Genomic DNA, 27,293 nt, shown 5'->3' with positions numbered 1-27,293 from the left:
CGCCCTCATAAATTGAAAATCTGGCCACAACATGGTTGTCAACCGAAGTAAACAAAGTAACGTTCTCTTTTACCGGAACTCTGGTGTTTCTTGGGATCACAACTAGCATGAAATGTTTATCGTCAGAACCACTTTCCCACCTTGTCTGAGTTGTCTCCACCCCAAGTAATAGAGGGATGACATCCAAGAGTGCAAAGTCTTGAAGCTTCCCATTTTCATTATTCTCACTCAACATGGCAGCTTGAACAGCTGAACTATATGCCACAGCTTCATCTGGATAAATGCCTTGCACGGCTCCTTCCCCTCCAACATCTCCTTCCCCTCCAACCTCTTTGCCTTCTCACATGCATTTTCCACTAATGTCGACATTATGTTTCCTTTAGTTTCTTCAGCACAATTATTCACTATTTTCTTATCAAAGCTTTTACCTCGGAGATGAGTATATGTCCAGCAGTGACCTTTACTTAACAAACGCTATACGCTATGGTTAGTAGTGAAACGGCCAAAGTACCCCAACCCAATTCAAATATCATCACATTTCTCTTGTTATATATACCAGCCAGACTTCTTGCCAAGTCCATAAGCAATCGCTGCAGCAGTCGGCTCATTGATGATTACGCGATACATTTAGGCCAGCAGAGGCACCTGCCTTTTTTGTAGCCTGTCGCTGTTATAACTGAGTTTTCACAGTTGAACCAAGGTAGGCCTCAGCAATATCCTGCATTTTCACAGGAACCATAGATGAATTTTCTTCAGCACGAAATTGTTTCTCTACACCGTTGTGGGTAACAACGGTTATTGGCGTATCAGAAGGAGACCTTGAATTGCCAATGCTTCATATAATTTTGAACACATTCATCCCTGAAACTCGAACTAATTAACTTTTTCGCATCTGAAGAATATTGATGCAAAATTTGAAAAAAAGACCGATAAGGAAATGTAACAAGGAAATGGTGATGTAACTTGTAACTATTCCGAATTCTGTCACTATATACCTTTCAATTATTAATAGATGTATGGTGGAGATTGGTTTATGATTGAATGGTGGAGATTGGTCTAGGAAGAGTTTGTTAGAAGATTAGAGTTAGTTACTTTGTAGGCTAGTATAAATTGTAAATTCTCTCTCATTTTCTGTAATTTTGTTCAACTATCAAATACAAGCTTTGATTTCCTTCTAAACCTTCATCTTCTTCTTCTCTGTAATTTCGATAGTTTCATGTCTCTTCCAATGTAGTTAACATGGTATCAGAGCCACCAGGCTCACGCCATGGATTCTAGTGGTTCTACTTCTCATTAGTTTCGTCTATTTCTAGTTTTACTTCTTTTCTTATTTGTTTCTTCAGATTTTCTTGAATTTTCCGTCAAGCCCTTCGGTGCTTCCGCTCTCCAACAGATGAGCAATACGACTGTAATCAACACAGAAGGTCCTGAACGAGTGCCTCAATGAGATCACTCGACGATGGGTTCCTCATCATTTTTGGAATCGACGACGGGTTCTTCGACACCGACTCGGATTCCCATTCCAGATCCGTTTTATGGGTCTTCATCCCCACCGCCCTCCACCAACGGCACAGCCACAGTTGGGTTTCCCAGAGCTTCCTGGTTTGAAGAAGCGAGTTTTCTTACAAGCTTGGATGTTCGAATGCGTTTTCTGGGTTTTCAAGATTCAAGTTCTCAGGTTTTGTTTTCAATTACTGGTTTTCTTTCCAGCATATCAATTGTTTATGATAATGTCTCAGTGAGAATTTTCTTGGTAATTTCGGAAGTGTCAAGGCCAATAGCCGTATACTTCAGATTTGTTAAGACTTCAAGTTTGATCTCTCGGGAAGCAGAATCGCTTGGCGATTTGATTTGGGTACCAGCATTGCAGTCGTCCTGAGAGAGACGCTAAATGCCATGTCGTATCTCCATGGCCACAGACGCTTCCACGGCGACATCAAGCTCGGAAACATCTTGGTTGACTCTGATGGGTCTAAGATCGTCGATTTCGGGGTTCAGATTGTTTTCTGTATCTTTAATCCTTTTCTGCGTATATGGTGTTTGTGAAAATGTCTTGGACATATATTGTGGGATTTTATGCATGATTAAGTGTGAAGGCCGATGTCATATGTTGAAAGATGATGAAATATGAGTTCTTGTTAATTGAATGATAAGGCTGATGCCAATGGATTGATGTTCTGAAGATTCCAGTGTTGAATATTGTTACTCTTGAAGTTGAAATTGTTAATCAAGATGTCTGATAAGTCTGTAAGAATTGAAAGTTGGATTTTAATTGCTTGAAGAACTGTGTGATTGAATTCTTTGATTGTACTCTGTTCTCTGCTATGAAAGAAAGATTAGGCCTATGCGCAATTCATGTGTCTGTCGAAATGCCCAGCTCAAAATTTTCATGTGAAGGTGCTTATTGAGGAGTGTGTGCAGTATGTTTCCCTTATCTTAGCCTATAATTTCAGAGTCTAACCAACTCAATTGTTAGCATGAATCTACAGTAAGTCCGGTTATACGATGAAGTTTGAAGAAGTTGTAAATGGTAAATCCCACGAAGGGTAATTCCGTGATGTGAATAGGTAAATCCCACAAAGGGTAGAAGAAGGTGTTAACGGTAAATCCCACGAAGGGTAATCCCGTGTTTTGAGTAGGTAAATCCCACGAAGGGTAATCCTACATAGATGTTGATTTTCAGTTGTTGAAATTGTGAAGGCCGATGCCATTGTTCAAAGAAGTTGTTTTTGGAAAAATCCACAAAGGGCGATCCCGTGGTGCTATAGTTAAGGCCGATGCCACACTATAGTTTGTTCATTTTCTCTTTTTGTAAATATTAAAGGCCAAAGCCAAGTTGAATGAGATTGTTGACGGTGAATCCCACGAAGGGTAATCCCGTAAGAAGTTGTTATACCGGCATGAGGGTGTGCTACAACTACTTTATAGAAGGTTGTTCTTGTGTAAAACTCCTGATAGAGGCAGAGGAATACAGGGTGTCTTTATTTGTAAGGCAGTGGAAGAAATTTGGACTGACAGACAGAGGTTTTTTAGTCAACAGCTACAAGTGTTTGCAGAATGATCTGTCCACAAAGAGGAAACTATATGATTTATGGTTGTTGATATAAAAGATGATATGGTTGATGACACAAAAAATGAGTCTAATGACATTGATAGCATGTTTAGCTCTGTCTGTGCTTTCTGTTTCAGATAGTGATGCATTGTTTAACAAGTTGGAGTATTCACAAGTGATGGAGGTTTTGGGTTTTGTGCTTTATGGAAATTCTCATTTCTATTGATGCTACCCCACTGTGGTTGTCTGCTTAGAAGAAAATGATAATGTGCATCAACATTAGTGCCAAAACTTCGATACATGATTGGCAGGTATAGCAGAAGAGTCATATACTGGAGTCTGGACCGAGTGCAGGGCAGACCACTTTGGAGATTGCAAAGATCAATAAGACGCAGATGTCTCAAATTGCAGTATTCAACAGTTTATCTCATGCTCACTTTGCTGCAATCTCAACCTGGGATACCCCAGTTGAGATTGAGGGGGAGTATTAATAGATGTATGGTGGAGATTGGTTTATGATTGAATGGTGGAGATTGGTCTAGGAAGAGTTTGTTAGAAGATTAGAGTTAGTTACTTTGTAGGCTAGTATAAATTGTAAATTCTCTCTCATTTTCTGTAATTTTGTTCAACTATCAAATACAAGCTTTGATTTCCTTCTAAACCTTCATCTTCTTCTTCTCTGTAATTTCGATAGTTTCATGTCTCTTCCAATGTAGTTAACATCAATCACTCTAGAACAGTGGCTAAAGTGTATTACACCTTTTCTAATTGTGCACAAGTGTCATTACCGAAAACTATGCATCTCTCTCTCGATCTCTCTCAGAATCAGGTTCATTCTCCACAAAGCCATTCCTCCAATCAATCCCTTACACTCAGCCGTCAATGTCACCTCGATTTTGAGCCACGCCTAGGGGTTCCTACACACACTGGCCAACGCCATTGCCATGGCTCAGAAGAATTACAACATGGAGTTTGAAACAAACAACTTGGAGTTTGAATTACAACATATTAAAAAAGAGTAATGCAGATCTTATAAAGGTACGAGCATTTTCATGAGTCGGAGCAAACAGGACAGAAAGAACAATTTTATCTCTGTCAAAATAACCAGCATATCATATCAATGTCATAAAGCACGACCAGCTAGCAAACATTTTCTTATCAACTGCATCCTTTCCCCAATTTCGATTCAGCTCAAAGCAATACAACCTGCGCATGATGGAGGCTTCAGCTCACCTGGCATTAGTAACTATCAAATTGGTATAACACAAATGATTTCTTACCTCAGCTTCTCAATTCCTTCAAAAGTTCTTCTGTCACTGTTGATTGTAATCCCTTAATTTCTTTTTTGGCCAGTGGGCGTGTCCTCAGCAGAGACAGCCAGGACACACCATTTGGATCAATTTCAAAGCAAACGTCGAATTTAGGAACATCCTTGGGAGCTGGAGGAATGTCATGGAGTTTAAATTCACCCAAAAGAGTGTTTTGCTCTCTCCCTCATAAATGGGGAAGGTGATGGTACGTTGGTTATCACATATAGTAACTAAAGTCGTCTTCTTCTCCATGGTAACTCTCATGCTTCTTGGAATAACAACTCCCATGACATGTTTTCCTAAAGTCTCCATCCCAAATGTTAAGGGGGTGGCATTCAATAAAGTGAAATCTTGAAGCTTCCCAGTTCCATTCCCACACAAGACAGCAGCATGAACACCGGCCCCGTTGGCCACCGCTTCATCCGGATTGATGCCCTTGCAAAGCTCCTTTCCCTTGAAAACCTCCTGTACAAGCTGCTGCATTTGGGAATTCTAGAAGAGCCACCAGAAACAACAACGTCATGGACACTGGTTATGTTCATTTTAGCATCCCTCAAACACTTCTCCACAGGATCTATACTCTTAAGGATATCCATGTTCAGTTGTTAAAATTTGGCCCGGGTGATATTTATATAGAAATCCGTAGCTTGATACAAACAATCAATTTCATCTTCTACAAAAGACGTAAATGAGTCTCCTCTTTGCCTTCTCACAAGCATTCCTTGACCTCTCAAGTGCTCCTGAGTTTCCACTGATGCCAAACCATGTTTCCTCGTAAACTCCTCAACAGAGTAAATCACCATTCTATTATCAAAGTCTTCACCTCCATGGGTGAGTGTCTTCAGCGGTGGCCTTCACTTCAAACACACACCATTCCCTATAGTAAGTAGAGACACATCTTAAGTAGCACCACCCAAATCAAATATCTTGACGTTTCTCTTGCTATACCAACCGGGTTTCTTGTCAAATCCAAAAGCAATGGCTGCCACAGTTGGTTCTCTGATGATTGGATGACATTTAGGCCAAAGCACATTGAAAAATCTCTCCAAATTAAAGTATATCAACCAAAGCACAAATTTTGAAACCTTTTGGCGTGCAATGCCTTTCCAACTTTACTACCTTTACTTTTTTTTAAATATTACTCTACCATATTTTTCATACCACATTTATATTATCTCTCTAATAGAGAAGTTGTCCCTTCCTCCACCTTTACCTTCCTTCTTTAATACCTTATAACTTTATGATGTAGAACAAAGGGCCAAGTGGATTGAAGAGGAAATGGATCGACGGAAGACATAGACGCAATGGAAATTTGCAGTTTTGGCGTCTGAGCTTCAATTTGGGCTCATGATACCTTTTCGGAAAGAAAAGAACGCCGTTCAAAATTGCATTTTAAGTTCTGTAATAAAAATTGAACTTTTCGTTTGTCGTTTAATTAATGTCATTTGGCTTTCGTTTAAATACCTAAGACTTTGAGTAGGAGTTGTAACCAAATTATTTAAGTCATTAGCTGCTTCAATTGTAATCATCTTTCAATCAAAATCAGACACAACCTTTAGGGTTTCTCTATGGATTCCAGACTTTTGATTCTTCAAAGAATTACACTTGTAATCCTTTAACTTCGTGCTACGTTACTTTATTTTTACTACATTTCCAAGTTTACCTTCTTTACTACCTTGTAACTTTACCTTCTTTTTTATCTGAGAAAACTTTACAACTTTATTTAGTTCTACAAAACTTTGACAAACGACCGCTAGTATACAATGTGAAACCCCACCCCCAAATTAATTTATATTTTCACTATTTCCCTGAAATTATATAAATTGTGCGACTGAGTCCTTTATCCTAATCTAATATAGACCCTCCATCTTGATTCTCATTCTCCCTCACGCTGACACGTGGCAGTCCACTAACCCTCAACCCTATCTCTCTCTCTTTCCCCAATCCCTCTCTCGAATATCCCACTCTCCCTTTCTCTTAGCTCAACTCTCTCTCACTATCAGTACTCTCTCTCTCCCTCTTCCCCGATCTACCCACACATGCACGCCGAGACACCATCATCACCCCGACATCAACAACACCACCACCATCACCATCGTGGACTCTCTCTCACTCTCCCTCATCTCCATGAAGCATAGGGACACCTAGAATCCACTCAAAAACCCCCGATGCACCCGCGAGCTTCAAACCCAGATTTCGGCCACCTCCGACCCCTTTCGCGACGAACTAAAGGTATCACCTTCTCCCTCTCTCCTTTATCTTCGTTTTGGCACTTAGATCGGAGGTTAAATCGGTTGATCGCCTTCGACCGGAGTTTGAGAGGCTCTATCCTCCTTCCTTGGTAAGAAACGAAGGTCCGAGGCCTTTAGGCCTAAGCCCTTCGAAAGCTCAAGATCCAAACCCTATTAGGTGGAGGCCGTCGCCGTTTGGCACTCGGGCCTTAGGCCCGTTAGACCCAAAACCTAACCCGTTTAGTTTTTATTTTTAATTATTTCTTTCTTTCAAAAACCCAAAAGCCTCTGGCCGGGCTTTCAAGCCCAAGCCCTTATTTGTGCAGCCCAGGACCTTCGCCCCGTTCATCCTAAACCCTAAACCCTTCGGGCCTTAAGTACAAAACCTTAAACCCAGATAACCCCAAGGCCTAAACCCTAGGCCCAATCCACTACCCTCTAAACCCCAAGCCCGAAGCCTCCTAAGTCTAAGCCTAAACCCTAACCGGCCCAACCCATTTTCCATTTAAACCCTAAGTCCAACCCGGATCCAAACCCTTGACCCGGTCCAACCCTAAACCAGTCCGACCTAGTTTGACCCAGGTTGACCCAACCCGTTGACTTTGAACTAGTCAACGCTGACCATTGACCGTTGACTTTGACCGGTCAACATTGACTGTTGACTTTTCGGGTTTCGTCCGGAACCCCTCCTAGGTTAATTTCAACGTCCTGGACCCGTTTATGAAGTTCGTTTTTTCAAATTAAATCGTTTGAGTAGAGTTTGACTAATCGGACCCTTTATGTGCTTAGGTGCATATATTGCGGCGTTCTATCTTCGCTAGTTTGTGCAGCTTTTCGACGGCGAAGTACTGTGAGTGGATCCCTTCTAAAATGCATGTTTTAATAGTAGAAATGCATACATGAAAAGCATGATTTACTGATTACGTTTTGTGAACGTTTTATGAGAAATTGATTATCATGCTATATTGAGCTTATTTTGGAATACCATATTTTCTATCGAACCCATGTTCTTTATAGGATATCTGATGGATGACGATATATTATTTAGAACATGTTTTTATACACTTCTTTATAGTATAGATGATTGATGACTTTATACTATGAAGATGATTTTGAGATATATGTACCTATGTTTGGAAAGATTATATTCAATGGTTTTGTGCGTAGCTAGTGGACACATATTGCCTTCGGGTGGGTGATGTAGGAGCCTTCAGGCGATTGATACTATATATGCCTTCGGGTGAGTGCTATAAGAGCCTTCGGGCAATTGATACTATATATGCCTTCGGGTGGGTGTTGTAGGAGCATGCGTGCGATTGATACTTGTGAAGGAAGTTTCTAAAAGAAGAGTTCTATATGCCTTCAGGCAACACTGATACCACTAGTTAGCACACTATATACGAGATACGTTTTATGAAAGGTTTCATGGCATGCTAGGGTTTTCAGAAAACATATTACATACTATATTATTAATGTTCCTAAAACTTTAGGGGTTAGTATGTTGATAACTGTTTTATTATATATATATATATATATATATATATATATCAACTTGGTCTACTCATGTTTGTTTTGCGCCCCCTTCAGGACATAGGAACGAGGATTACGATCCGACGTACGAGGCATTCCCATACCAGTGACATCCTACCATCTTCTTTGCTTGACTACTCTTGTAATAGCACCTTCCATTTGTAATCTGATTTAGAATATGCTCTGAACATGCCATGCATTATCTTTGTGAATTCATTGTTAGCAGTTGAATATTAATTATGTCACATTCTATTATATTGTTACAATTAAGGTGCATGTTTCACAGGTTCTCAGCATTTGCATTAATTAAATGGCTTTCGTCACCCTCAAGTGTCGGCCAGCACGTGGCCATCTCGATGTCCCGAGGGCATTGGGATCGGGGCGTGTCAGATTGGTATCAGAGCATACTTAGGACTTCGTTATTCCATTTGGTAATCATAATCCTTCTTGTATCCATAATCTTCAACCCTTCTAAATCTTGTTTGTTTCTTATCAGAATCATGGATAATCCTGATGGGAATGTGCCTCGATGAGCTCGTTCTGGTTTAATGGGGGGAATCCGGCAATTGACTGACGCTATGTGAAATGTGTTTCCTGGCAGTAGCAAGTTGAGCCGCACATATATAGAGATAGCTCGTAGCCATAGAGTTTCGAAGCTAAGGGTAGTTGAAGCTTGTGAGGAGGCTGAAGATTGGCTAGAGGAAATAGAGGATCCTTTAGAGGCCATGAAATGCCCAATGAATGATGGGCGAATATAGTTAGTTACTTCCTACAGGGGGATGCGAGGTCTTGGTGGAAAACAGTGAAGAACTCTCGTCCACCTGGTTCTTTTATGACATGGGCTACTTTTAAAAGACTTTTCAGTGCACACTTTCTGAGCCCTAGCTATCAGTTAAGGAAAAATAGAAGTTCCTAGAGTATTGTCAAATCGATCTAAGCATCACAGAGTTTAATAGTACTTTCAGGCGCATGTCGAGACATCATGATGGAACATATAGGAATCCGCTGGAGATGATGATTCAAGTGCTAATTGTGCTGAACCCGGACTATAGCGAGCTTGTGGCCGCGCAGAGGCATATATCTTATGAAGAGATGATCGAGACATGTTTGAATATCGAACAGACAAGGTAGGACAGTCTTATTCAGGATCAACCTCAGATTCAGAACCTATCCCAAAGACAAAATCGACCTCAGAATCAGAATCTGAGGGGTCAAGGTTTCAGATCTTGGAGTATGAGGGAACCAGCTAACTCTTCTAACCCCATTGGCCCTAAACACTCTCATTCATTCAAGCGTTCGGACCAGGGTTCGAGATCATCTAGTGACGGTTTAGGTAGTGAGTTGGGGAGATGATCTTTCAGTCACTTTGATTCAGGCACAGCTAGATCGAATGTGTGTTACACGTGTGGCGGCATTGGACATATTGCCCGTGATTGCGGTACTCCACGCCTATCTGAGGATTATGCTACTGGTTCAGGCTACAGTGGTAGCAATCATCCGAACACTCAGAGCTATGGTGGGAGTAGTAATACTCAGGGTTATGGCAGTACACAGAACTATGGTGGCAGTGGTAGTCAGAGTTATAGCGGCAGTGGCAGTGGTAGTCATAGTTATAGCGGCAGTGGCAGTGGTAGTCAGAGTACCTAGTTTTCTACCCAACGACAGCCATAACATACAGGAGTAGCTTCAGGCAACCGTAACCAGGGGAATAGAGCAGGCCGTAACAACCAGGGTCCCAGGACTCGTGACGGCCATAACAGTGGTGCAGGATGCCAAGTCCATAGGCATATTAACGCCATAACTCAGCAAGAGGCTGAACAGAACCCCCAAGTCATTATTGGTACGTTACTCATTTGTGGTAATCCGGCAAGGGTTCTGATTGATCCAGGTGCCACTTTTTCATTTGTATCTCCATCATTCACACAGATTATAAATTCACAACCTACACCGATGGTTTTGATATGTTAGTACAAGTGGCACATGGAGATCTCTTCTGTGCACAGTGGGAGTATAGGGATTGCCCAGTGATAGTTGAAGGGGAACTTATGGGGACTAATTTAATTCCCTTTAACCTAGCAGAGTTCGATATCATCTTGGGAATGTATTGGTTATCCTTGTAGGCAGAAATTTCTGACGTTCAATCGGCCTGGACAATCGTCAGTCACCTTTCAGGGTGAGCAACAAATCCTTCCTAATAGTATCATTTTTGCTATCCAAGCGACTAAGTTGTTGCATAAAGGATGCGTGGGATTCTTAGCCCACGTAGTGATAAGGGATGAATTGTTAAGTCTTAGAGATGTGCCAGTAGTGAAGAAATTCATCGATGTGTTTCCAGAAGATTTGCAAGGGTTACCACCTGCAAGGGAGATTGAATTCACTATCGATTTACTTCCAGGTACAAACCTCATTTCCTTACCACCGTACTGAATGACACAAGCAGAGTTGAGAGAATTGAAGATTTAACTCCATGAGTTAGTGGATAAAGGTTACATCCAACGCAGCATATCTCTTTGGGGTGCTCCTGTCTTATTTGTTAAGAAGAATAATGGGTCGATGAGACTTTGCATCGACTATAAATAGTTGAATCGAGTGACGTTGAAGAACCGTTATCCTCTACCTCGGATCGATGACATGTTTAACCAGCTAAAGGGTGCACATATATTCTCTAAGATCGATCTTCACTCGGGTTATCATCAGTTACTGATCCGTGAAAAATATGTGTTGAAGACTGCTTTCCACACTAGGTATGGACACTACGAGTTCCGTGTTATGCCTTTTGGATTAACAAATGCTCCTGTAGCATTTATGGATTTGATGAACAGGGTTTTCAGACTGTATCTGGATTGGTTTGTGATTGTATTCATTGACGACATTCTAATTTATTCTAAAAGTGTTTCCGAGCACAAGAAACATATGAGAGTGGTGTTGGAAAGGTTGAGAAGCAATCAGCTTTATACTTAGTTCAGTAAGTGTCAATTTTGGCTAAACCAGATCAGTTTTCTTGGACATATGGTCCCTACTGAGGGAATTAGCGTGGACGCTCAGAAGGTTTCAGCAGTGCCGACATGGGAACAACCGAGGAATGTTACTGAAGTGAGGAGTTTTCTAGGTCTGGCTGGCTATTACAAACGTTTTGTGCAGGACTTCTTAGCAATCGTCCTGCCTCTCACTAAGTTGACTCGTAAGGGGGTCAAGTTCGAATGGGATGAGAATTGTGAACAGAGTTTTCAGGAGCTTAAACGACGTCTTACTCAGGCTCATGTCCTTGTTTTTCCAGACGACGTGGTGAGTTTGAGATTTACACTAATGCACCTCTGTCAGGTTTGGGTTGCGTACTGATGCAACATGAGAACCGTTGACTTTGGTTAGTCAACATTGACCGTTGACTTTTCGGGTTTCGTCCGGAGCCCCTCTTAGGCTAATTTCGACGTCCTGGACTCGTTTATGACGTCCATTTTCCCAAATTAAATCGTTTAAGAAGAGTTTGACTAATCGGACCCTTTATGTGCTTAGGTGCATATATTGCGGCGTTCTGTCTTCACTAGTTTGTGCAGCTTTTCGACAGTGAAGTACTGTGAGTGGACCCCCTTCTAAAATGCATGTTTTAATAGTAAAAATGCATACATGAAAAGCATGATCTGCTGATTACGTTTTGTGAACGTTTTATGAGAAATTGATTATCATGCTATACTGAGCTTATTTTGGAATACCATATTTTCTATCGAACCCATGTTCTTTGTAGGATATCTGATGGATGACGATGTACTATTTAGAACATGTTCTTTGTAGTCATTCTTACTTTCTCTCTAGTTATTTACATTAATCTTGTACATAATTAGCGATTGTGATTTCTTTACGATTATCATCATTAGAATTATTTTATTATTCTCATACTTTCTGTTATTGTTCCAACGGCTCTATCATAACGGAATAACAAAGAGGTTGGATGAGATCACCAGAGCATGAGTGAGAAGCTCGACCATAGAAAAATCTAGAAATGAACATTTCTTACAGTAGTCAACCGACTTTTATATCAATGTCTCAATTCCCTCACAAGTTCTTCTGTCACAGTTGAATGTAATCACCTTCTTTTGGCCGGTGGGCACGTCCTCCGCAGAGACACTCAGGATACAATTTAGCAACTCTGGCAGGAGCAGGAGGAATGTCATGGATGTGAAATCCACCCAAGAAGTGCCTCTGAAGCTCTGAAGCTTTATTTGTTAGAGGTAGATCATCGGAAATGAGGTCATCTTCTAGTAGGAAAAAAATCACACTCTCGACCTAGAGGAAACTCTAAAGGTAGAAAAACCTTGGAAATGGATGAATGTGCCTTTGGTCATAATAAGGGCCATTGGAAGAAAGATTGTCCTAGGTTGAAGACCAAAGGAAAAGAAAGTTCTGAAGCCAATGTTGCTAAGGTTGAAACAGATTTTTTTGATTTCGCTTTAACCACTTCATCATCATTTGATTGTGCTACTAAATGGGTGTTGGATACTGGTTGTACTCATCATATGACTCCTCACAAGCATTGGTTTTCAAGCTTGAAAGAGTTTGATGGTGGTGTTGTGTTCATGGGAGATGACAATCCTTGTACAACAAAAGGGATTAATACAGTTCGTTTGAAGTTGCATGATGGCATGGTTAAAAAGTTGACAGGTGTTCGGTATGTACCGAATTTGAAGAAAAATCTTATTTCTTTGGGCACTTTAGAATCCAAGGACTTCAGGTTTCATTCAGATGGGCAGACATTGAAAGTTACTTATCGTGCACTTGTTATGATGAAAGCTCCTCGATGTGGTTATTTGTATCTATTGCAAGGAAGCACGGTGACAGGTGAAGCGTCTGTAGTCTTAGAAAATATGGGCACATCTGATTCAGATACTACTAGACTGTGGCATATGAGATTAGGCCATGCCGGTGAGAAAGCTCTACAAGGGCTTGTGAAAAAAAGTCTTCTAAAAGGTGCCACGACTTGTAAGCTTGATTTTTGCAAGCATTGTGTCTTGGGGAAACAAACTAGAGTGAAGTTTGGTACTGCAGTACATCAGATGAATAGCATTCTTGATTATGTGCATTCGGATGTTTGGGGTCCTACAAAGACTCCCTTTTTGAGTGGTAGACATTGGTTCGTGACCTTTGTTGATGATTATTCAAGAAAGTCTTGGGTCTACACTATGAAGCATAAGAGTGAGGTGTTGAGCATTTTCTTGGGTTGGAAGAAAATGGTTGAGAACCAGATTGGGAGAAAGATTAAAATTTTACGATCAGATAATGGTGGAGAATACACATCCGACCCTTTCTTTAAAGTTTGCAAAGAGGAAGGGATTGTGAGACATTTTAGTGTCCGGGGAACTCCACAACAAAATGGAGTTGCAGAAAGATTGAATCGAACCTTGCTTGAGAAGGTTAGATACATGTTATCTCAGTCGGGTTTGAGCAAGTCGTTTTGGGTAGGGGCAGTTACTTATGCATGTCACATTATTAACCAGTTACCCTCAACTGATATTCAGGGTAAGACACCAATTAAGGTATAGACTAGGAAACCTTTTACTGATTATGATTATATTCATATTTTTGGTTCTCCTGCATATTTTCATGTAATTGAAAATAAACTTGATCCTAGAGCCAAAAAGGCTATCTTTCTTGGTTTTAGTAGTGGTGTCAAAGGTTACAGGTTGTGGTGCCCAGAGATGAAGAAACTTGTAATCAGTAGAGATGTGACATTTGATGAAGAAAGTATGTATAAAGACTCTGAGAAGAATGTGAAAGATGTCCAACAAGTGGAGCTTGAGAAAGTTGCATCTGGTACTTCAAATCCTATTTCCGCTGATGTCGAAGCCACTACAAGTGAAGAAGTTGGAGACCATGAGGATGTTGAAGAAGTTGAACTTGAAGATTCTATTCAAGTTGAAGAGCAAGTTTCACCTCAAAAGTCTATTGCCAAGAACAGAGGAAAGAGACAAATTACTAAGCCAGCTCGGTATAGTGACTATGTTGCTTTTGCTATTCCTATTATCATTAATGATATTCCATCCAATTTCGAGGAAGCCATTGAGAGTGAGGAGAATGAGAGGTGGTGCAATGCCATGGGTGATGAGATGAATTCTCTCTTGAAGAACAAGACTTGGGAGTTAGCTAAATTGTCTAAGGGCAATAAAGCTATCGGTTGCAAATGGGTGTATGCTAAGAAGGAAGGTGCTGATAAGAAAAGCAATGTGAGATTCAAAGCAAGATTAGTTGCTAAAGGGTATGCACAAAAAGAGGGCATTGACTATAACGAAATCTTTTCTCCGGTTGTGAATGACACGGCCCGATCCCAATATTTCCTCGAATACCAGGATAGGCACGTGCTGGCCGACACCCAAGGGTGACGAAAGCCATTTATTGAGTGCAAAAGATGAAAATAAGGAATAATTAAGACTTATAAATGTAAAAGTCTAATGATTATGCATTTCAGGAACGTGTTCAGAGCATACAACTAACTAGAATACTAAAAGAAATAATATAAAATTTGAATGAACAAGGAATGGGTCCTACACCAAGAGGACTCGAAGATATCGATGCAGAAATGCCTGGATGTTAGGATTGTATGCTTCGATTCTAAGTCCTGAAGGGGGCACAAAACAAACATGAGTGGACCAATTTGATATATAAATAGTAAAACAGTTATCAACATACTAACCCCCAGGTTTTATGAAAACACATATATAATGTAAAACATAGGTTTTCCGAAACCTAGCATGATGTACAGTATCTCAAATCATAACTTGTATAAGTAATAAACACTAGTGATTTGTCCGATAACCCCCAGGCCTAATGTCGGCTCCCCGTCTCTGAGTAGACAGTCAGAGGAAAATACACTTCAGGCCCCATGCCGGCTCCCTGTCCCTGTGCTAAATAGCCAGAGGAAACACACTCCAGGCCCTATGCCAACACCAAACCGTCGCCCGGGACGGACCGGAATATATCCCTACGTCCCGTAGCGGAAAGGACCACTAGGTAGGTACAAAACCACAGAACATATATATATAAAAGCAACTTCATAGTATAAAGTCATCCATCATCTATACTATAAAGAGGTGTTCGAAACATGTTCTAAATATCATATCGTTATCCATCGGATATTCTATAAGAACATGGGTTATAGGAAAAATAGTAATAATTCAAACTAGCCTTAGTAAGCATGTTATCTCAAAGCGTTTCATAGAACATAATCATTAAATCATGCTTTTCCATGTATGCATTTCTACTATTAAAACATGCATTTTTAGAAGGGGTCCACTCACAGTACACCGATGGTGCAAAGCTGTACCAAAAAGGTTAACGGAATCACCGTTGATAAATGCACCTATTCACATAAAGGAGTACCTTTAGTCAAACTCTATTCAAACGATTGAATTTGGGAAAACGGACTTCAAAAACGAGTCCAAGACATCGAAATTAGCCTAGGAGAGGTCCTGGATGAAATCCCGAAAAGTCAACTCAAAAAGTCAATGTTGACCGTTGACCGTTGACCGATCAAAGTCAAAGTCAATGTCAAAGTCAATTCTGACAGTTGACCGAGTCAATGTTGACTGTTGACCGAGTCACCGTTGACCGAGTCAACGTTGACCGTTGACCGAGTCAACAGTCAAAGTTAACTGGTCAAAGGTCAAAGTCAGACTTGGGCTTGGATTGGGTTGGGCTGAAAAGCCTTAAGGGTTTTTAACTAAAACTAAAGGGATTTGGGAAAAGGGCTGAAAGCCCACTTTATAATTGGCCCAAGGCCTTATTTCCTAAAACAGAAAATAAATTAAATAAAAACCTTAAAAAGGTTTTTGGGTTGGACTATTGGGCTACGGGCCCTAATTCTAATGGCCCGAAGGCCTTTTGGGGTCCTAACACAAATAATAAATTAAAAAAATTAAAATTAAACTGGGCTAGGGTTTGGGCCTGACTCCCCACACGGGCCTAAGGCCCGCTTGCTTGGAACCGGCCTGGTCTCGCCGGAGCTCCTTTTTCGATTTTCTAGGGTCGCGGGAACGAGAGGGAGAGAGAGAGAGCAGGACGAGATGATGAAGGATATGGGTCTTCCTCACGCAGGGGAGATGGTGTGCGTGTGTGTTTACGGTGTAGATAAGAGAGATATGAGAGAGAGACGGGAAAGACAAAAAGAGGAAGAAGGAGAAGGAAAGGGGGTTCACCGGGGGGGACAGAGAGAGAAGTGAGGGGGGTAATTGGGGTGCTACCACGTGGCAGAGTTAGAAAGAATGGAATCCAAAGCTTTAATTTCTGATTGGTAGTCAAAATAGGACCAAAATGATATATTTAAAACATTTTGGGGTAATTACATACATAAATTTTTATAACTAGGGGGTGGGTGTTACAGTGAAGCACTCCTCAATTCGCATTATGTTAGCTCTTGTTGCACAATATAATCTTGAGCTTGTGCAACTTGATGTGAAGACGGCTTTCCTACATGGTGATTTGAATGAAGAGATCTATATGTGTCAACCGGATGGGTATACAGTGAAAGGGAAGGAGAATTTGTTTTGCAAATTGAAGAAATCACTTTATGGCTTGAAGCAATCTCCAAGGCAATGGTATTTGAGGTTTGATAAATTTATGAGAGGCCAAAATTATTCTAGAAGTCAATATGATCATTGTGTGTGCTTCAAGAAGTTGCAAGATGGGTCTTTCATTTATTTGTTGATATATGTTGATGATATATTGATTGCCTCAAAGAATGTCGAAGAGATTGAGAAATTGAAGAAGCAAATGAAGAATGAGTTTGAGATGAAGGATCTTGGTGAAGCGAAGAAGATCCTTGGCATGGAGATCACTAGAGATAGAGAGAAGGGTTTGGTCAGTTTGAATCAAAGACAATACCTTGAGAAGTTGATTCGGAAGTTTGGAGTTCATGATTCAACCAAACCGGTTAGTACCCCTTTGGCTCCTCATTTTAAATTGAGTTTTCCACAATGTCCTAAAACTGATAAAGAGAAGCTGAAAATCAAAAAATATACCATTTGCAAATTTGGTTGGTAGTTTGATGTATGCAATGGTATGCTCTAGACCAGATATTGCTCATGCAGTTGGCATGGTGAGTCGATATATGCATAATCCAGGTACAGAGCATTGGCAAGCAGCTAAGTGGATATTTAGGTATCTCCATGGTACTCGAGATGTTGGTTTATGCTTTGAGAGAGATGACTCTGGTATTGGTCATTTTGCAGTTGGTTATGTTAATTCAGATTACGCAGGTGATTTGGATGGAAGAAAGTCTACTACAGGCTATGTGTTTACTATGGCTAAAGGGCCAGTTTGTTGGATGTCCATTTTGTAGTCGTCTGTTGCCTTGTTTACTACAGAGGCTGAATGTATGGCAGTTGCTGAAGCTATAAAAGAGGCCATTTGGATACATGGGCTGATTAAAGATTTGGGGATTGATCAGAAGCAGGTGGAGGTACATTGTGATAGTCAGAGTGCCATTTATTTGGCTAAGTATCAGGTTCATCATGCGAGGACCAAGCACATAGATGTGCATTATCACTTTGTGCGTGAAGTCGTTGGTGAAGGAGAGATTATTCTCCAGAAGATTCCAACTAAAGACAACCCCGCTGATATGTTGACTAAGGTTGTTGGTGTAGCCAAGTTTGTTCATTGCTTGAACTTGGCTCACATTTTGCCTATATAAAGAAGGCATTGAGCAGTAGGAGTTTTAGAGCATTTGGCTCAGCATGAGTTGTTCTTTTGCTAGTGTTTGGGAGTAATTTTTGTTAATTATGTTGTTTTGGCTTGTCATGGCCTTTTCGAAACTTGGCCAAGGTGGAGATTGTTGAATTAGTGGCCAAGTGGCCAACTTTTGGCTAAATAAAATAAACAAAAAGAGGTAGACAACATCATTATGTTTGTTGAAAAGAAAAAAGAAGGTCATGATGATGTTTGTAGAGGAATAATTATTCCTTTACTTTGGCTTTTTTTAAAGGCAGATGTTATTGGGTTATTCGGCTTCTTTCTTAGCAAGACAAGTGCTTGTATTTTTGGAGTGAGGATAGAGAGCATAGAGGTGTGCACCAGAAAAACAGATTAGAAAATTAGAAGTGCAGCAGCCCCACTTTGAAGAGAAGAAGAAGGTGCTCTTCTCTTTGGTTAGTAATCATTCATCAAAATTGTATTTGTTGTATTAGCTTTGAGTTTCGTATAGAGAGGAAATTATTCACAATATTTCCTTCTCTATTTGTTTCTTTGGTGTGTGAGAGTTATTGGTTGTATTGGGGTTTTGGGTTGTGAGATTGCCAACACTTTGTAAAACTCTTATTTGGTTGATAGTGAATTATTGGGTGAGCTCCTACTGCTCTGAGGACGTACTCCAGTTACACTGACTGTTGAGGAACCTCGTTAAAATCTTGGTGTCTTTTATATTTTGTTCTTGCATTCCATTTGATATATTTCATGTGTGTTAGCTTGAGTTGGTTCCAACGGGTTTGGTGCTATCCTAAAACAACACTATATATACCAGCCAGACTTCTTGCCAAGTCCATAAGCAATTGCTGCAGCAGTCGGCTCATTAATGATTACGCATTACATTTAGGCCAGCAGAGGCACCTGCCTTTTTTTGTAGCCTGTCGCTGTTATAACTGAGTTTTTCACAGTTCAACCAAGCAGGTAGGCCTCAGCAATATCCTGCATTTTCACAAGAACCATAGATGAATTTTCTTCAGCACGAAATTGTTCCTCTACGCCGTTGTGGGTAACAACGGTTATTGGCTTACCAGAAGGAGACCTTGAATTGCCAATGCTTCATATCATTTTGAACACATTCATCCCAGAAACTCATACTAATTAACTTTTTCGCATCCGAAGAACATTGATGCAAAATTTGAAAAAAAAAAGACCGATAAGGAAATGTAACAAGGAAATGGTGTTGTAACTTGTAACTATTCCGAATTCTGTCACTATATAGCTTTCAGTCACTCTAGCACAGTGGCTACCAAGACTGGCTAGAGGGAATTGTTCGGAGTTTTCAGTAAAGACCGCTCGAGTTCTTGAGACCGGGGAGGGATTTTTTCTATTGATTTTTTACTCCCTTCTGGCCTTACCTTTAGGGTTCTTCAGCTTTTTCTTGAACCTTTAATCTCTCCACATCACTCTTGATTAAAGTGGATTCTGGAATGGGTGCGTCCTCTCATGATCCGCAGGGGAACGGATCACTCATTCTTCCATTGGGGAGCATTGTGGCCATCACAGTTCAAGCTACATATGGTAAAGTGTATTACACCTTTTCTAATTGTGCACAAGTGTCATTACCCGAAAACTATGCATCTCTCTCTCGCTCTCCCTCAGAATCAGGTTCATCCTCCACAAAGCCGTTCCTCCAATCAATCCCTTACACTCAGCCGTCAATGTCACCTCGATTTTGAGCCACGCCTAGGGGTTCCTCTAATCACTGGCCAACGCCATTGCCATGGCTCAGAAGAAATTACAACATGGAGTTTGAAACAAACAACTTGGAGTTTGAATTACAATATATTAAAAAAGAGTAATGAAGATCTTATAAAGGAACGAGCATTTTCAGGAGTTGCAAACAGGACAGAAAGAACAATTTTATCTCTGTCAAAATAACCAGCATATCATATCAATGTCATAAAGCACGACCAGCTAGCAAACATTTTCCTATCAACTGCCTCCTTCCCCCAATTTTGATTTAGCTCAAAGCAATACAACCTGCGCATGATGGAGGCTTCAGCTCACCTGGCATTAGTAACTATCAAATTGGTATAACGCAAATTATTTCATACCTCAGCTTCTCAATTCCTTCAAAAGTTCTTCTGTCACTGTTGATTGTAATCCCTTAATTTCTTTTTTGGCCAGTGGGCGTGTCCTAAGCAGAGACAGCCAGGACACACCATTTGCATCAATTTCAAAGCAAACGTCGAATTTAGGAACATCCTTGGGGGCTGGAGGAATGTCATGGAGTTTAAATTCACCCAAATAGTTATTATTCAAAGTTGTTTTGCTCTCGCCCTCATAAATGGGGAAGGTGATGGTACGTTGGTTATCACAGATAGTAACTAAAGTCGTCTTCTTCTCCATGGTAACTCTCATGCTTCTTGGAATAACAACTCCCATGACATGTTTTCCTAAAGTCTCTATCCCAAATGTTAAAGGGGTGGCATCCAATAGAGTGAAGTCTTGAAGCTTCCCAGTTCCATTCCCACACAAGACAGCAGCATGAACACCGGCACCATAGGCCACCGCTTCATCCGGATTGATGCCCTTGCAAAGCTCCTTTCCCTTGAAAACCTCCTGTAAAAGCTGCTGCATCTTGGGAATTCTAGAAGAGCCACCAGAAACAACAACGTCATGGACACTGGTTATGTCCATTTTAGCATCCCTCTAACACTTCTCCACAGGATCTATACTCTTAAAGATATCCATGTTCAGTTGTTAAAACTTGGCACAGGTGATATTTATATAGAAATCCGTAGCTTGATACAAACAATCAATTTCATCTTCTACAAAAGACGTAAATGAGTCTCCTCTTTGCCTTCTCACAAGCATTTTTTAACCTCTCAATTGCTCTCGAGTTTCCATTGATGCCAAACCATGTTTCCTTGTAAACTCCTCAACAGAGTAAATCACCATTATATTATCAATGTCTTCACCTCCAAGGGTGAGTGTCTTCAGCGGCGGCCTTCACTCCAAACACCCCATTCCCTATAGTAAGTAGAGACGCATCTAAAGTACCATCACTCAAATCAAATATCATGACGTTTCTCTTGCTATACCAACCGGCCTTCTTGTCAAGTGCAAAAGCAACGGCTGCGGCAGTTGGTTCTTTGATGATCGGATGACATTTAGACCAACCGTGTTATCAGCATCTTTTGTAGCTAGCCTGACGCTGCGAGTCAGTAAAGTAAGCAGGAACTTTGATCACACCATTCTTCACAGTTGAGCCGAGAGGCCCGAGACCTCAGCAATCTCCCGCATCTTTCCCATAACCATGGATGATATTTCTTCAGGAGGAAACTGTTTCTTATTGATCTTCATGTGTAACCACAAACATGGGCTTCTCAGCAGGACCTTCAGTGACCTTGAATGGCCGCAGCTTCATATAATTTTGAAGAGAAGGATCACTATATATCCTTTCTATTAAATACTTTGTATCTGAAAATTGATGCGGAATTAGAAAACACATATCATAGGAAAAGCAAGTCCTATGTTAGGGCAGCATAAAACCATATCAATTACCGTATGCTACCGAAAAACGATGAGATAGGTTACACATTCTATATTGAAAAAAATATAACTGTCTATACTTTCCTCCCCAGTATTTGTACAAGACAGAGTAGAGCACGAGCCGCAGGACTAAGAAGTTATGCGTGTGCAGCATAAACATCTTATAAAATGCTATGTCGCTTCCATCTAACCTTCTGAGCTTATTATAATTGGCCTCTAGTTTTCTTTAACGAATTAAGCCTGTAAGTTCTAAACATTCCTAGCAAGTGCGTATGAAGTGAAGATGGATAATACAAAGCTGAAGAAGAAGCCAGGAGGACAAGTGCATTTGCTGCATATGTCTTATTCATAAACACGTTCAGGGCTAGTTTATCTGAACCGTTGTCATCCCATGTTTTAATTAGTTCTGCGGTCTCAAGAAATCCTGCAACAGCTCCTGAAGCTAATAACTTCGACATAACCTGCAGTATATATGCCCAAATTAGCGTTGATCAGAATGCAAGAATAGGAATAGGAATTGAACCCTTTCTTTGATTTTTTGGAATGGAATGGGAAATCAACTGCCATTCCAGTTCTTGATTCCGGGCGGCCAAATAGTATGTTTGAATTAGGGCGTCCACCGTCCACCCAAAACCAATTGATAACGGGTGAGGTCGAAGATTTACATTACGGAGTAATGCTATTTAGAAACCTGACCTCATTGCCGACACCTTCTTTGATACATATGAGTCTCACATACAATGATATAGGGCTCACTTCTATTAAAGGGTGTGCGTGTCAGCACAATGAGGTCAATTATGTGGATCTAAATAGAGTTATTGTCTTTTATGTAAGGAAAGGCTTGAAATTTCAGAGGTGGAATTTTCTTTTTATTCAAATGGAGGATTAGGCAAGATTAGTTCTGAACGAAATAACTCGTAATTATTGCAAACAATTTGATATGAGATAGGAATTCCACACACCTACTCCTCACCGTAGAAATCTAACAGGACGTTCCCGTCATTTCTTTTGCTAAACGGATACTTCCACATACGATTTGGAAGACTGAATATAAAGCTCCAATTACAACCGTTGCACCCGTGTATCTGCAATTACTTCCACATATGATCTCTGCATACTTCTTCGTTTTTTAGCTATTAAATTGAACAAATTTAAAGAGAATCAATGTGAAGAATAAAGAGAGGTGTGCAGAATGTGAAGAATAATGTGCAAAAATCGCTTCCCGTTGAGAATAATGTATGCATGATATTATAAGTTGCTCATCATGAAAGATAAAGGTGATTGAATAAAAGAGTACTCCAAACATATCGATAAGGAACTACATGATAAAAGCGCATCGTCCAAGTTCCCTGAACCTCTCTGTGAATGTTGAGCTTATATACTTCCTGATTAATGGTGGCAAGGATCGCGAAAGACGTAACCAGTATGACAAGGGTCAGGACCCTCAATACAAGAGTAATAATCCGGGCAGTTTTGGAGGAAAGCATTAATTGTCACATCCCGGCCCAGGGCGGACCACTTCCCGGGCCCGCTCCACCACCGTAGAACGATATTGTCCGCTTTTGGCCCCGACCACACCCTCACGGTTTTGTTTCTGAGAACTCACGAGCAACTTCACAGTGGGTCACCTATCATGGGAGTGCTCTGACCACCTTCTCGCTTAACTTCGGAGTTCCAACGGAACCCGAAACCAGTGAGCTCCCAAAAGGCCTCGTGCTAGGTAGGGATGGGAATATACATTTAAGGATCAGTCCCCTGGACGATGTAGGATGTTACATTAATGTTCCCATCTTTGCTTCCTCAGCACTATCAAGGTCTCTGTGTCTGCGTGCCGGGTCCTGGCCTTTGGAGCCAAAGTTTGTTCCAATTTCATGGCCATATATGAAATACACTTTTAAATTTTAGAAACAAGACAGATTGATTAGGACCCTGTGTCTGCATTGCCATCGTTTCTGTTTTTAGAGAAATCATGAGTTTAATTGTTCCCCAAAATAGCATAAAGAATTAGGAGCTGCTACTCATCTACTATATTAGCGGACCCAAGACTTTCAACTTTTTTTCTTTCTTCTTTGTGTTTATGTAAGGGTAGTGATTTTTAGGCTCTTGGTTTTTTTTCTGCACTCATATTCTCTTACTTTTGTCTTTTAATTCTCATTTGATTGAGGAGTGCACAGGAGAAAATAGAACTAATCGAAAATCACTTCCTTCTTGTATAACATAGAGAGTGCACGACATTTTTATTTATAGAGTGTCAATAAAATTTCCGTTTAGATTAAATTCAAAATTAGAAATAATACAAAAGAATGTCAAAGTTATTCGACCTTTGTCTTTTGGATTAAATTAATTGGCAACTTACAAATTAATAAAGGGTAATGTTAGAGAGATCAAATTTCTAAACTACATTTTGTAAACCAAATGTTAGGAGGACCAAAATTTTAAACCAAATGCTAGGGAAACCAAAATTTTAAACCAAATGCTAAGGAAACCAAAATTTTAAACCATTTGGTTTGCAAATTTTGTTTAAAAATTTGGTCTCCCCAGCATTACCCTTAGGTTATTACTTCAACATTGATTAACGTTCTTATTTCCTACTGATAACATATTATTTGGTTTACAAATTTGGTCTCCCTAACACTATCCATTAATAAATATAGACTATATAGTAGTACCAAAAAATAAAGATATATATATATATATATATGTAAATTACCAATCCTCACATCTAGGACTGGAAAAAAGTCACAAAAATCCTGATCTTGACCGAACCCGAACTGAAATCAACCCAAATTTTCCTGAAATTTACGATTTTTGAATATTTTTAGTTCGGTTATTATCACGAACCCGCACCAAACCGACATTTAGATAAGTACCTCAAAAATGAGGCCGTAAGAAATTGAACCCATGATTTTAATAACTATTAGTTACTCATACATAACATTTTTCATTAACCCTAGTTGATTACCATCTTTTCATTTATGCTATTTCATCTCTCTCCTCTCGATTTCAATTTTCACTCAGTTGAATCTTCTCTCTCAAACTCTCTCTCTTTCTCTCAATCGTTCCACCACCAACACTGGACTCACCACCTCTTTCCTCTCCTTTCACACACCTCTCTCTCAACTCTCCTCTCAGCCATATGGTAATGCTTTATGCAAGTTATGTCATGTCAGGCCCTCCATTTCCAAATTGTTCTACCAATTTAAAAAGTAAGTCATATTCTATTCCCTTAAAGAGTTTGAATTTGTGGTGCAACTGCTGCAGCATGTTATTTTGGAGGAAGTTTAAGGACTAAGGGTATCTTGGTTTTGAATTAGGACTCGAATTAGAGATTTACAAATTGGGAATTTGGGGATCTGTCTTTGTTTTGCTTTGATTTGGGATCCTGAAACGTACCAAAATACTGAAAAATTTTCGAGAATATTAAAATTTCAGTTCAGTTTCGATTTTCAGAATCTTATCCCGAAAGAGGTTGGTTTGGAATTCGGTTTGGGATCCTGTCCCGAACCACCTATCCCTTCAAATTTTTCATGTGATGAAAGCAACTCTTAGAGAAACTAACATCACTTTTAATCAATTAGCTAGATCATGATATACACATACAAGTGGGAGATCATAAAATAAATAGTTCATTTTAATCCTTGACAAAGATGACTTTTAGATTAAAACCATGATTAAGATCAAAATTTAATTTTAGTCCCATATTAATTATATTTTGATTTTTAATTATTTCTTTTTTTTTCTTCCTAATTTTTAATGTCTTAATTTTATTTCATTTTCATTTCATTTATCGTAATATATTTTGTTGTAAACATTTAGATAAACTAATTTTTGTTATATAATATATTTCGATTTACTTTTTCTTCTTCATTTAGGTACATTAAATTTATTATAATACATTTCGGTGTATACATTTAGATACATACATTTCGGTACATACATTTCGATACAAACATTTAGGTACACTAATTCAATATAATACATTTCGGTATAAACATTTATGTACATTAATTTAATATAATACATTTCGGTGCATATATTTCGGTACATATACATTTCAGTACTAACCTTTAAATACATTAGTTCAATATAATACATTTCGATACTAACATTTAGGTACATTAATTGAGTCTTTCAAGTTTGAAGAATGTTAAATAAAATTAAGAAATTAAAAAACTTTTTTTTCAGTCAAAAAATAAATTAAAATTTGTATGTTAATAAATTTAAGTATTTAATGGGAGACATTAAATAAATTGCACATTAATTATTTTGGATTAAGGACACATCAAGGGATTATAATCAATATATAATCTAACATCAGGTTTATTTTAAATTCCATTCTTCTTAAAGGATTAAAGTTAAAAAATCCTAAAATAAAAGGCAAGACACTCAAATATTGGCCAGCTGTTGATGATGCTGCTGCAAAATCTAATTCTAGTAAACCTTCTTGGGAAGTGCATAGGAAGAGAGGACGGATAATATGAAAGTGCAGATGAAGGCAAGGAAGACAAGTCCATCTGCTGCATGTGACCTTTTGATATATTTGTGGACAATGTCAATCTTTACTATGTCGCCCCATTGTTTCTGTAGTTGTGCGGTCATAACAAATCCTGCAACAGCTCCAGTAGCTACTACATTTGATATAACCTGCACAAGTTAGTTTGATTTATTTTTTATCACATTCAAAGATCTTCCATTCACTAGTAGTAGCAGCAATTAATGATTTATATACAACGACAGAACCAGAATTTCAAAAGGATTGATGAACGAATACTTTTGATCCGAAAGTACCAAAATTCGATCGTCAAGCGTTTTCTTTTATATGTACCTTGTCACCATAGAAGTCGAGTAACATGCTCCTATGATTTTCTCTTCTTATGCGGATAACTGCAACTACAGTTTGGAAGACTGAATATGCAATTCCAATAACAATTGCGGCAGCCATGTATCTGCAATTAATCACAGCACAAATGAAAAGAAAAAGTACGATTAGTTTGAAAACTAAATATTAATATAAAGAGAGAAAATTTTACAGAAGTTGTCAAAGACTAAAAATGGGATTTTGAATAGCATTTACTAATCTCTCTCCTTTTCAGAAGGGCGCTAAAAGGGCTTTCCGATAACGTAAACCGATTTTGACAATTTGGGAGAAGAAATTGAAAAGTATTATCAATAGTAAGCATTTTCCAATGTTTTATGGAAAAACAACTATCTTCAAAAAACACTTTCAACGCCTATGAACAAAATTGCTTCCTACAAAAACATTCTCAAACCGGCCCTAAAATGTACTAACTTGTATCATACATTGGACTATAAATTAAATTAATTGCTAGAAATGCATGCACACCGGTATGGCACGTAGTCATAAAAGTGTATTTTGTGATCTTGATCTCCAGACAAAACATTGGAGAGGAGGATGGCGAGTGACACAACTAGAAAAATGGAGGTGAGGACCCTCAACCCAAGAATGACAAACTGGGAAGCTCTGACAGAAGGGAGTGCTGGTGCTGGTGTTTGTGATTCCATCTCTAATTTGCTACTAAAGCAAGCACAACTATAATTAGTAAAGTAATTTAATTAGTATCTTAATTAATCTCTACTGGTGCTGGCGTTTTATAGTCAACTACTTGACAACTCAGAGAGATTTTTCAATGTGACCGGCATACGAGGTGGTACACCACATGTCACTATACAAATGATGGGATATGTGTATTAAAAAGTTAATAACTTAAAAAATAAAATTTCCCACTACTTACATAAAAACACATGATGTACCATCCGTGTTCCCGTCACAACAAAAAAATTCTCGAAAACTCAAGCCTGCATGCCCATATTGTCCTTTTCATTTCGTCAATGTCAAAGTAAACCAAAATAATATTTGGTTTTGTTTCTTTTTTTCGGCATTACCGTATTGATTCACCTGAGTTTCATGGTAGCTAGCGTCGGACAAAG

General features: G+C 39.4%; 3 pseudogenes; all 3 read right to left on the bottom strand.

Moving 5' to 3' along the window:
* Positions 1 to 228: 228 nt before the first annotated feature.
* LOC139189355 (heat shock cognate 70 kDa protein 2-like) lies at positions 229 to 1,294 on the bottom strand (annotated as a pseudogene).
* A 3,122-nt stretch (positions 1,295 to 4,416) lies between these two features.
* On the bottom strand, positions 4,417 to 19,347 carry LOC103435807 (heat shock cognate 70 kDa protein-like; annotated as a pseudogene).
* A 557-nt stretch (positions 19,348 to 19,904) lies between these two features.
* LOC103428155 (heat shock cognate 70 kDa protein-like) lies at positions 19,905 to 21,224 on the bottom strand (annotated as a pseudogene).
* Between the last annotated feature and the right edge of the window lie 6,069 nt (positions 21,225 to 27,293).

Source organism: Malus domestica, chromosome 01 (assembly GCF_042453785.1).
Source record: "Malus domestica chromosome 01, GDT2T_hap1".
NCBI classification, from domain to species: domain Eukaryota; kingdom Viridiplantae; phylum Streptophyta; class Magnoliopsida; order Rosales; family Rosaceae; genus Malus; species Malus domestica.
This window is presented reverse-complemented; position numbering and strand designations above follow the sequence as displayed.